This window comes from Canis lupus, chromosome 6 (genome assembly GCF_048164855.1).
Source record: "Canis lupus baileyi chromosome 6, mCanLup2.hap1, whole genome shotgun sequence".
Lineage (NCBI taxonomy): Eukaryota > Metazoa > Chordata > Mammalia > Carnivora > Canidae > Canis > Canis lupus.
This window is the reverse complement of record NC_132843.1, coordinates 60,238,500-60,249,838: the sequence shown is the minus strand read 5'-3', so window position 1 is coordinate 60,249,838 and position 11,339 is coordinate 60,238,500. Positions and strand designations below refer to the sequence as shown.

General features: G+C 49.9%; 1 long non-coding RNA gene across 3 annotated transcripts; it reads right to left on the bottom strand.

Moving 5' to 3' along the window:
- Positions 1–2,459: 2,459 nt before the first annotated feature.
- LOC140635722 (uncharacterized) lies at positions 2,460–7,380 on the bottom strand. 3 transcript variants are annotated; one of them, XR_012033068.1, is made up of 7 exons: positions 7,256–7,379; positions 5,533–6,954; positions 5,042–5,179; positions 4,295–4,334; positions 3,018–3,221; positions 2,848–2,865; positions 2,460–2,598 (listed from the first exon to the last, which is right to left on the bottom strand). It is a non-coding gene; the product is annotated as an uncharacterized lncRNA (long non-coding RNA). The 3 variants fall into 3 exon arrangements; XR_012033069.1 differs by lacking the exon at positions 2,848–2,865 and having other exon boundaries at positions 7,256–7,380; XR_012033067.1 differs by having other exon boundaries at positions 2,460–2,865; positions 7,256–7,376.
- Positions 7,381–11,339: the final 3,959 nt, after the last annotated feature.

Below are 11,339 nucleotides of genomic sequence, written 5' to 3'. Positions count from 1 at the left end.
TGGCAGTGAATGCCAAGGAGCTCAGAGAAATGCCTTCATAGAGAAGGCAGCATTTTGGCTGGGACAGTGGCTGGGATTTTTTTTTTTTTTTTTTAATCAGGAGGCAGAACAGCAACATAGTAGTGGCACTTTCCCTTTTATAGTAAATTTTATTTTATTTTTTTTAAGATTTTATTTATTCATGAGAGACCCACAGAGAGAGAGAGAGAGGCAGAGACCCAGGCAGAGGGAGAAGCAGGCTCCATGCAGGGAGCCCGATGTCTCCAAGATCCAGGGTCTCCAGGATCACGCCCTGGGCTGAAGGCGGTGCTAAACCGCTGAGCCACCCGGGCTGCCATTATAGTAAATTTTAAAAATTAGTATTAAGGTATACATATTGTAAAATTCATCCCATTAAAACATACAATTTGATCATTTATAATCACAGAGCCGGACAACCACTGCCATTGTCTGATTCCAGAACACTTCCATCACCTCTCTAAAGAAATCCCATATCCATTTTTCCCTCTCTCAGCCCTCGCCAATCACTAATCTATTTTCTCTTTCTGTAAGATTTGCCTCTTCTGGACTTTTCATATACATGAAATCATACAATGTGTAGCCTGTTTTGTGGCTGGTTACTCTCACTGTTTTCCAGGTTCATCCACATTGTAGCGTGGGGCAGTACTTCGTCTCTTTTTATGAGTGAATAATATTCCATTGCACAGAGAGACCACACCTTGTTTATCCACTCATCACCAGGTGATGGGTATTTGGGTTGTTTTCCTCTTTTAACCATTATGAATAATGCTGCTATGAACATTCATGTGCACGTTTTTGTCTGGGCATGTTTTCAATTCCTTGGGGTGGGGTACCTAGGAGTGGAATTTCTGGGCCATGTACTAACCCCATGTTAAATTTTGAGGAACTGACAAACTATTTTCCAAAGCAGCTGCACAATCTTACATTTGCAGTTTGAGGAATACTTTTTTTATGCCCAGCACACACCCCTATCACACCACACACCCATATCATGCCACCCAGATCAATAAATGGGGGAACTGCCAGCACTCTAGAACCCTCCCCTGAGCCTCTTCCCTGTTATTCTCTCCCTAAAGGGAACTGCTGGTTTGCCCTCTGTCACCATGGATGGCTGGGACTTGGAGGGATTGGGCTGGGGCACATTCCCTGAGATGGGAGCGGCATTAGCAAAGGTATAGCGAATGGGGCAGAGCAACCGCAGCTTTAAATGCCACGTGCACAGGTGCCTAGACTGTCCTGTTATCCCACCAACGCTTGGTGAACAAATTGGTTTCCTCCCTCCTCGCCCCACCTGCTGCACAGCCACAGGGCCCTTGCAGAGAAATAACAAGCAGGTGAGCTTCTCACCTGGGACCCCCTGGCAGGCCTCGGAGGGAGGTAAGGTGGGGAAACAACGTGCATGACGCCCAAGATTCAACATAAAGGCCAAGTTTAGTGTGAAGTGCCACGGTCCCGCCCGCTCTGTGGCCTGTGCAATGGCCTTGTCACAACTGTCCCCCAGGGCCCCTTGAGTCTCACTTACCCCCCGCCTGCAGGCTCTCTAGGAAAGCCGCAGCCCTCCACCTGAGTTCCCCGCACAGCCGAGACCGGGCCTGCTCAGTGGCCCTCCCCAGCAGCAGGGAGCTGCGTATGGGCAGTGGGCACAGCCCCCTGTCCTGTCCTGTTCTGAGCTGTGGGCGCCTGATGCTGCAGAGCCCGGGCAAGGAGGGCTTCCCGGGTGGTGGCCCTGGGCCAGCAGGCCTGTAGATGCCATGACAAGACCTCCTGAGGCCCTTTCTCCTGCCTCAGCAGTTTTCCTGCATCCAGCCCTGTGGCCCATCCTTCCCTGCGAACTGACCTTCTCCCTCTGGCCTCATCCAAGCACACAGAATCACACATAAAGTCACTTCACACACACTCAAAACCGCTCAGAGATACTTATCCCTGACCTGTGAATCCTTGACTTGCCTTTCTTGACCTTTCTGTACCAGCCTCTCACCCCCAGAGGTCCCTCCTCCCAGCTCCTCTAAGGGATCATGTGGGAACCCCGTGGTGGCAGGCCTGGCTCTCCAAAATACCACCCCTGAATAAACAGCCTGAAATTGTCCTGACCCTCCAGCCCACTGTCTGGGAACTTATCAATGAAAGATGAATTGGGTGCTCTTTAGAAGATGCGCACATCCCTGAGAGGGCCAGCCTGACACATGGGGTACATTAGTTTAATGGGTTGCTGTCCCACAGGCACTGAGCTGAGAAGGGCAGCCGCAGGTGAGGGAGAGTGGGCAGGAGTGCAGAATAGAAAACTCTGGAGCATGGCAGCCACGATGGACGGGCCAGCCTCGGACATGCTGCAGAGAGGGGTTCTGGGCGAGCCCCGTGCAGTCCTGGGGCTCTGGGGGAGATGAGGGTCTAGACCCAAGTCAGGGTCTAGAAAAGGAAATGGGAGGATGCCAGAGACAAACTTTTTAAGGTTTAATATTTTATCACTGAGCAGGGGTTGAAACCCAACTTTACTTCTTCCCCAAGGTCCTCTTATTCCTGCTCATCTCTCCAATTCTTCTCTTCCATAGTGTCCTTCCTCCATTCCTTTTCTCTACTCTAGAACAGAAAATAGTCTCACTAATTCTATTTTCTCTAAAGACTTAAAAGGCTTCTGAGGGCTAGTCTCAAATCTAACTATTGTTACAGCACCACTTTCTGGGAAAATGCGTGGTCTAGCCCCATGCCTGGGTCACTGCAGGTGCTCAACAAAGTGCTGGGTAAATAAATAAAGGGATGGATGGATGTCACTTCTTATGAGTTTCAAACACTGGATTTTGAGGAGGCCTTTTGGAATTGATTCCTTACGTGGGTTCTCTGGCTTTCCTGTAGGCACAAATCAGAGGAGTCAGTCATCTTGGGGTCCCACCAAATTACAAAGATGAATCCAGGGTGAGGCCTAGGGTCTGGATACACCCCTCACCCCCCACCCCCCACCCCCGCACCAGCCCATCTTGTCTGATTTCCTTTCCAGAGACCTTGCAGCTCCTCCTGGAGAGGTCAGTGGGCAGGGACTGGTGGGGCTCTCGCGCCCTCTGCTGGTGCATTTCCAATAGTCGACTCCTGCAGACGGCTTTTTATGCATATTCCTGTTTTCAATGTGCCGGGGCAAGGCTAGGAGTGAGGATTTCTGGTTTTATTTCAGGCCTACTGTTGAGTGAATGTCTAGCTGAAGGTGGCTCCTAGTGATAGAAATGAGCGTCAGGGTGGGCTCCCAGGCATTAACAATTTAATTGAAAGTAGGTTTTGTTTTTGTTTCGACCATCTCCCTGGCCTAAGAGTCAAGTCTGAAGAGCTTCTAGTCTTGGCTCAGGGCCCCATCTCCTATGGCAATGGGCTCTGTCACATGTGTTTGAAAGGCACAAGTCTCCTTTTCCTTAAGTGAACTGGGCGGTTTCCTCCAAGAAAGAGAAGCAACCCTGTCCACAATGGGACTGGCTCCTGGGCAGAGGCTGGTGCTGAGGGTTCACTAATCCACATGAAACGCTGGCTCTCCCCCAGGGGTCTAGGGGGTAGCTGAAGAGAGAAACCAAATGCTTTGTTATCTGCACCAGACCCTTTTCAGCACCTCCCCAGGATTGCAACAGCAGATACTGAACTGCTCCTGGGTCGGGGAGCAGCGGGCAGGGGAACAACCCCCAGGGGTACAAAACCCAAAACTAGACTAACCCAGACTATAAGCAGCCCCTTGGCCAGACCCAGGCCCCATATTTTCCATACACCTAATAGCAAAGCACAGAGCACTGCTTCTCAGAAGGCAGTGGGTGTGGAGTCACCTGGGAAATCTTGTGCAGATGCAGACCCTAATTCGGTAGGTCTGGGATATAGCCCAAGACTCCACTATTCTATCCATTTGTTTATTAGAGATAGAGCACATGTGAGTTGGAGCAAAACAAAACTCTGTTCTCAAGGAGATCATACCCTAGTAGAAGACAACAAACAAGTAGGATATATATGATATAAGTTGGGGATAAGTGTGCTGGAGAGAAAAATAAAGCAGAGTATGGACCATAAGGAATGCTGAGGCTGGGGATATTGTTTTTTATAAGGAATAACAAGGAAAGTGTCCCTGAGAAGGTAATTTTGAGGTGAGGAAGCTGGGCATGTGGATAGTTGAGGAAGTGGGAGTGAACATGTGTAAGTGCAAAGGTCCTGTGGCGTGACTTCCCTAGTCACTCCTAGGAAATAGAAGGAATAGAAGGGTCTAAGGTACTTTCCATCAGAAGAGATTTTAGGTGGTCTCGATTGACTTTACCTCCTTTCTAGAGAGTCCTTCTTGGGCCAGCCCCCTCTTCCTTAAAAAAAAAAAAGTTATTTTTTATTATACAAATAATACAAGTTCATTGTGGAAACAACTAGAAATCATAGGTAAGCACAAAGAATGACAGAAAAAGTTGTCATAATCCTTCTGTTCAGAGAATGATTCTGTGCTGTTATTCTTATGTCCCTTCTAAGGCTTTTCAGTTCATGCACACCTCTAAACACATGTGTGTACCCACACACACAGCCCCACACACGCTTTTACCAAAAATGAGATTATACTAATACTGTTTCATAATATGCTGTTTTTCATTTGCCATCATATCATTAACATCTCTTGATGGTATTGAATATATTTCAACAATATTATTATTCTTCTTAATGTCAGTAGCACATTCCACTTTATGGGTGCGCCATAATTTAACCAATTGGTGTCCATTTCCATTGTTTCCCATTTTAAATATATCTTATAAATGACTCTGTGATGTGTGTCCATGAGCTAAGTCTTGGCATCCATTCATAATTTTTTCCTGTCTTTTAAGCCATTTGATACGTGTCACCAGATTGCTCCTCAGGAGCGTCATGCTAAATAGACTCACAGCGGAGGTGCTCATCTCCCCACAAATTCATCACCATAAAAAATGAAACCAAACCAAAACTTTCTTGGTCACCACTTTAAAAAGCTGATATTCATGTTGAAGTGTCACACGAGCAGAACCACCACTAAACATTGCTCCATCACCTGCAAGGGCACACTTCCCGCCTTCCGTCTTCTACTGCTGGGATCAGGGTCCGGCTTCCAGTCATTCTTCCATCTCCATTCTGAAGACGGAACTTGCTTTGTTGTGTTTGTTTTAACATAGAAGTAGCAAAGAGTCACCTTGATCACACATAGAGGAGGAAAAATCACCTGAAATACTGAAGAGGGTGGGATGCCTGGGTGGCTCAGTGGTTAAGTGTCTGCCTTCGGATTAGGGTGTGATCCTGGGGTCTTGGGATCAAGTCCCACATCGGGTTCCCCACAAGGAACCTGCTTCTCCCTCTGCCTGTGTCTCTGCCTCTCTCTCTGTGCCTCTTATGAATAAATAAATAAATAATCTTTTTTTTAAAAGAAAGAAATACTGAAGGGGGTGCAGGGAGGCCAGTGGCCAGGAGCCTCTGGAGCCGGTCAGGGTAGACCACTTAGGAAAGCAGGTGGATAGTCTATTGGCATGGAAATGGGTATAGACAGACCTGTTGAGCCTGAGAGAGATTGGTCTGGGCTCCCATCCATGGTGGTCGAGGCCTGAGGCCAGCCTTGTCCACGGCCTTGTCCACCTTCAGGACCAGCTGTGGCCTCCGGCCCAGGAGAATGACCTAGGAAAAGGGATGCGGGAATCAGGATTGTGCCAGGCTCCATGGGGGGATGGGAATGGATGACACAGCCTCCTCCCAGGCCAGCCTGACCACCTCATTACCTCATTGTGACTCAGCCACATGTGTCTCTGTCAGATCAGGGCCTGGGGCTGTGGCACCTGTAATCTGTGGGTGGATTGGGTGAGCCCATCGACCTCACTCTGTGGGAACCAGATACTGAGGTTACAGGGCTGAGAGGCTGTGTTACAATGGGGTGGCCTGTTCTGTGCTCTGGAAGAGCCTGTCCCCATCCCATACCGGTCTTATATTTTCCTGCTGTTTGATTTCCTAATATACACATCCTGTCTCCGCTCAAGACAGCTATAGGTCATTTGTTTGTTAAATGAACGGAGATCCACATTCCTCTCGTTGCAGGTCTGGCTGCCCCTGGAGTCCGTACAGAACCGAACGCCTTTTAACTGAGGAGAAGCAATTCTGACCTCACTGTCGTCATCATCATGAGTTTTCATTTTAAAAAGTAACTCCCTCCTCAGGGGCACCTGGGTGGCTCAGTGGTTCAGAATCTGCCTTCAGCCCAGGGCGTGATCCTGGAGTCCCAGGATCGAGTCCCACATCGGGCTCCCTGCATGGAGCCTGCTTCTGCCTCTGCCTGTGTCTCTGCCTCACTCTGTGTGTGTCTCTCATGAATAAATAAAATCTTAAAAAAAATTAACTCCTTTACATATACTCTCATTTCCCTCCCACCATACCCCCTATTAATTAGCATTTTCATTGCTCCATCCCAGAGTCTCAGAGAGGAGGGAAGTGACTGACCTGCGGCCACACCACTGATTCCTACCCAGGTCCAGTGGACCCCGAGAGCTGTGCTCCTCCTTCCTCATCCTGTCACCCTTGGGAGTGGAGGGGGTCCCAGAGAGCCACAGGGCAAAGGGAGCAAGGGGAACTGGGCCGAGGTCGGACAGCTGGGGTCTGCTCCTGGCTTGGTTACACACTGACTGTATGTTCAAGGGGGGGCGCCCTCGCTGCACCCCTCTGGGCCTGAGAGTCCCCTCAGTAAGTGGAAGAGACTGGCTCGGATGATCTCTGATTCCTTCTAACATTGGGGAGCCTGATTCAACACTAATGGGGAGCTGCTCTACTCTGACAGCAATAGGGCACCACAGGCCCAGAGTCTGGGGACTGTCACAAAGCTAAGGCAGGAGCCAGCAGGGCCCGGGCCTAGAAAGTGGCTCTGGCGCCCTCCTCGGGAACCACGCAGCTCTCCACTTCTCTCAGCTTCTCTGCTTCTTTCTTCTTTCTCTGCAAATTGGTTTAAAAAAAAAAAAAGATTTTATTTATTTATTCACGAGAATGATATAGAGAGAGAGGCAGAGACATAGCAAAGGGAGAAGCAGGCTCCTTGCAGGAGCTCGATACGGGACTCGATCCCGGGACTGGGCTCACGCCCTGAGCCGAAGGCAGGCGCTCAACCCCTGAGCCTCCCAGGCGTCCCATTTTTTTCTACAAACCAGCCTTTGCTGCCTCTTTGGCCGGTGGTGGCAGCTCTGTCTCCAGCCCCCCAGTCAGTAGCCCTCAGTTCTGGGGGCCAGGGCAGTCTCACCAAATTCCCAACTCCCAGGGAAAGACTCCTGGGCAAGCGGAGTTGGAGATCCACCTCGGTGTGATCACCTGGCACCTGCGGCGCAGAGGGGGAGCCCGGTTGGGGAGATGCCCCCCGAGAGGCTCAGTACACAGGACAGGGTAGCATCGTTGGGAGAGGAGACCAAGTGCGATGACACTCTGGGTGAGGTGACATTGAGACCTGCGGAGAAGGGGCAGGCTTACAGCAAAGCCGGCCCGCCTGCGGCGTCAGCAGGAATGATGGGCTTCGGCTCCCGGACGGTCCATTCCCAAGGGCAGACGTGACAGCTGTTTGACAGCCAGGCAAGCGTGTCCCCTCAGCTTGCACGGTTGTCCTTCTGCTGCCTCTGCACTGGATGACGTGGAGCTGGGGCACAGGGAGCTTGGGAGAGTCAGAGGACGTGGACGCAGAGGCCAAGGCCGCCGGGCCTCAGGGCTGATCATTGGCCCCCAGGACCAGCCTCAGCTGGTCCCAGCAGCCCTGTTTCCTGATGACCTTGCTTTAGTCCTGCTTAGGTTTAAACATGCAGTGAGAGGAATTCGGCCCCCAAATCAGGTCTCACGAGGGAACTTTCCTCATCCCGTGAGCCAATCTGCACCCAGGACACAGTCACATAAGCAGATTTCCAGACAGGATCTGGGATGGAAGTCTGCATTGTCCGAAGGATTTTCTCAGCCCCTCCCCTGAGCCTGCTGGGTCTTGGAGGGACCCCTGTGGGAGGAGATTCCCCCTCCACCCCCGGCACAGGGGGACCCCTGGGGCATGGTGCCAAGGCTGCAAGTCCTGGAAGGAGGCAGGGGGTAAGAGAGCCAGCTCAGCGTCTGCAGCAAAAGTTTAGGCAACAAACACTTCCTGGGCGCCTGGGTGACTCAGCGGCTGAGCACCTGCCTTTGACTTAGGTCGTGATCCCGGGGTTCTGGGATCGAGTCCTACATCGGGTTCTCCGCATGGAGCCTGCTTCTCCCTCTGCCTGTGTCTCTGCCTCTCTCTCTGTGTCTTTCATGAATAAATAAAATCTTAAAAAAAAAAACAAAAACCAAAACACCTCCTAAGAACCTACCACATGCAGGGCTCTGAACTCCATGCTGAGGATGAAGACAATGTAAGCGTTGGCTCTAGAAACTGACAGGCTGCGTGGGAAGGGAAGACACACACAGGCTGACTTAGTAAGGAGGTGGGAAATGTCTCTGAATGGCTGAGCAGCCTGGTCACGAGTCCTGGAGGAGCTGTGTGGGAGGAGAGAGCAGTCCAGCTGGGACGATGGGGGCTTTGTGGAGATGGGAGGATGGGTGAGCAAAGACAAGGGTGTGGGGATGTGCAGGGCACACGTGGGACCCTGGAGTGTACATTTACCAACGTGTAGATGTCGGAAAAGGGGGGAAAAATTTCAAACATCTAAGATTAGCTCAGAAACGCAAGGTCTTGAACGGAGTTTGGATTTTGACGTTATCCCATGAGCAATGGGTATGGGAGGTTTTTCAGCAAGGAACAGTTGGAGTCAAAAGCAGTGGTTAAGGACCGAGTAGCTGGAAGTGGTGTGTACAAAATGAATTCCAGATTGGAAGAAACTACTGGAGTCAAGGGGAGTGGGTCAGAAGGTACTGTAGGTGGTTTAGGATCCAGATGCTAAGAGCCTGGGTTAGCATATATGTGGGAATTAGAGGATTGGGGAATGGACACGGGAAGTGTTATAAAGATTGCTTGGGAATTGGTACTCACTTGCTATGGGAGGATGGGAGAGAGAGAAAGTGTAAAACTTGAACGACTAAGTGGTACCCATGTCAGAACCTGGGAATGCTAGCCACACATCCACACATCCGTCAGGAGGCAGGGGTTGTGGATAACAAACCAATGCTGTGTGGTCTCTGCCTTGAAGCAACCCATACTCTTCTGTCATCCTCAGCTCTTCCAGAAAAGGTCCTGAGTGCCATCAAACATAGATCATGGAGGAAGTGATAGAGAGCAGGGTAAAGAGGAAAGAACATTCTACTCTCAGCCTGTACTCAGTACTTTGCCCATACTCTCAGAAATCCTAAGCCGAAGGGGCTTTAGGAGAAGAGGCCATGGGCCTGCCTTCTCGGGGCAGGGGCTCTGAGCTCGAAGGCACATGAGATTTCCCCCTGGGATGTCGAGGCAGCGTGCTAGGTAGATAGGCAGACAGAGGGATTGAAGGAAAGCCTGGAGGGGAGCGAGATCCGGCCCTTGTCTAGAGATCCTCCTGGGCCCCGGCTGCCAGGACACTGAGCAAGGATAAGGACGCCTGTTGGGAAGTCAGGCAGAGAAGGGATCTGGGTGCAGAGATGGGGAGTCTGGTTTTGGCTGTACTGAGTTTGACATGATGACCAGGGCCTGGACAGACAGATCTGAGCTTTGGTGAGACATCAGGGCTTAAACTAAGACTTGGGGTTTTCCACAGTCTAATAAAGCAAATATTTCTTGCTGAGGGAGAAAGGAGGATGTAAAGTGACCTGCAGGGCACCAGGGATCAGGGAAGGTGTTTAAGGACAGGGCAAAATGCACAGAGGGCAACAGGGGACATTGCTTTTACTTAGCCTGTTTAAAGAATCATCTCGGCCACCAGTGGGAGAATGAATAAATTATGGTGTATTCACAAAATGGAAACTACACAGCAATTACAAAATAAACAATTGCTATGCACGCAACTATATGCATGAATTTACACAGACGTAATTTTGAGCAAGAGAAATGAGACCCAAAAATATATATGTGATTCCACCAAGTTCAAAAACAGGCAAAATAATGCATCAGGATAGAGATTAGAATAGCAGTAACCGGGGAGCAGAGTAGGTGTGGGTGGGAAAGAGGTGCTGGAAATGTTCTAGAATAATCTCAGTGATGTATACCTATACCAAAATTCATCAAAGTGTACATCTCTGCATATAACCACATATCTTGTGGCTCAATTTTTGAAGTCTTTAAAAAAAAAAACAAACAGGAAGTATGCACATACCTTATCTATTGCTGCGTAACAAATGACCTCAAAACCTAGCAACTTAAAACAAGCATTTATCATCCCACAGTTCCTGTGGGTCAGGAGTTTGGAAGGAGCCTAGCTGGGTGGTTCTGGCTCCTAGGATTTTCAGAAGGTTGCAGTCAAAATTTCAGCGGGGGCTGCTGTCACCTGAAGGCTCTCGTAGGGCTGCCAGATGATGCTTCACGTGGCTCTCGATGGGTGGCTTCAGTGCCTTGCCTTTAGCCCTTTCCATAGGATCACTCAGATGTCATCACTACATGGCAGCGAGCTTCACCCAGACAGAGCATCCGAGACAGCAAGATGAGGCCACCTGTCTTTTAGGATTTAGTCCTGGAGGTCACACACCATCACTTCTACTGTATTCTCATTAGAAGCAAGTCAGTGTCTTGCCCTCGATTGAGAGGAGAGGAATTCAGCTCCTCTTGAAAGAGTATCAGAGCATTTGTGGGTCTATTACAACAGCCTAGAACTACACATTGCAGTGTCCCCAAGCGTTTGAAGGTTTGGAAGTCAAGGGACAGAGTCTGGGGAGTCCCCTATGGTAGGCAGAGGAGCAGCCCCCAAAGATGTGCATGTTCTAATTCCCAGAACCTGCGAATATGTTGCATTACATAGCAAAGGGCAAGTACGGTTGCTCATCAGCTGACCTGGCTTATCCAGGTGGGCCCCATGTAATCACAAGGGGCCGTACACGTGGAAGGAGGAGGTGAAGAAGAATCAGGGTCAGGGTGGTGCAGAACGGCTCGCCATTGCTGGCTTTGAACATGGAAGGGGCCATGAGCCCAGGGATAAAGACAGCCTCTAGAAGCTGAAAAAGATAAACAGATTCTCCCCTAGAGCCTGCAGAAGGAATGGGGGCCTACCAACACCTTGATTTTAGCCTGGTGAGACCCATTTGTGACCCATCTTGGGTTGTCATAAGCCATTAAACGTGTGGTCATCTGTATGGCAGCAACAGGAATGAACACAGTCTACACCCACCCTTCTTTTTTCCATTTCTAAATCATTTTGCTTTCCGCACACGCTATGATTATTGAACTTACTTGTATATGGTCCATATTTTTAGTA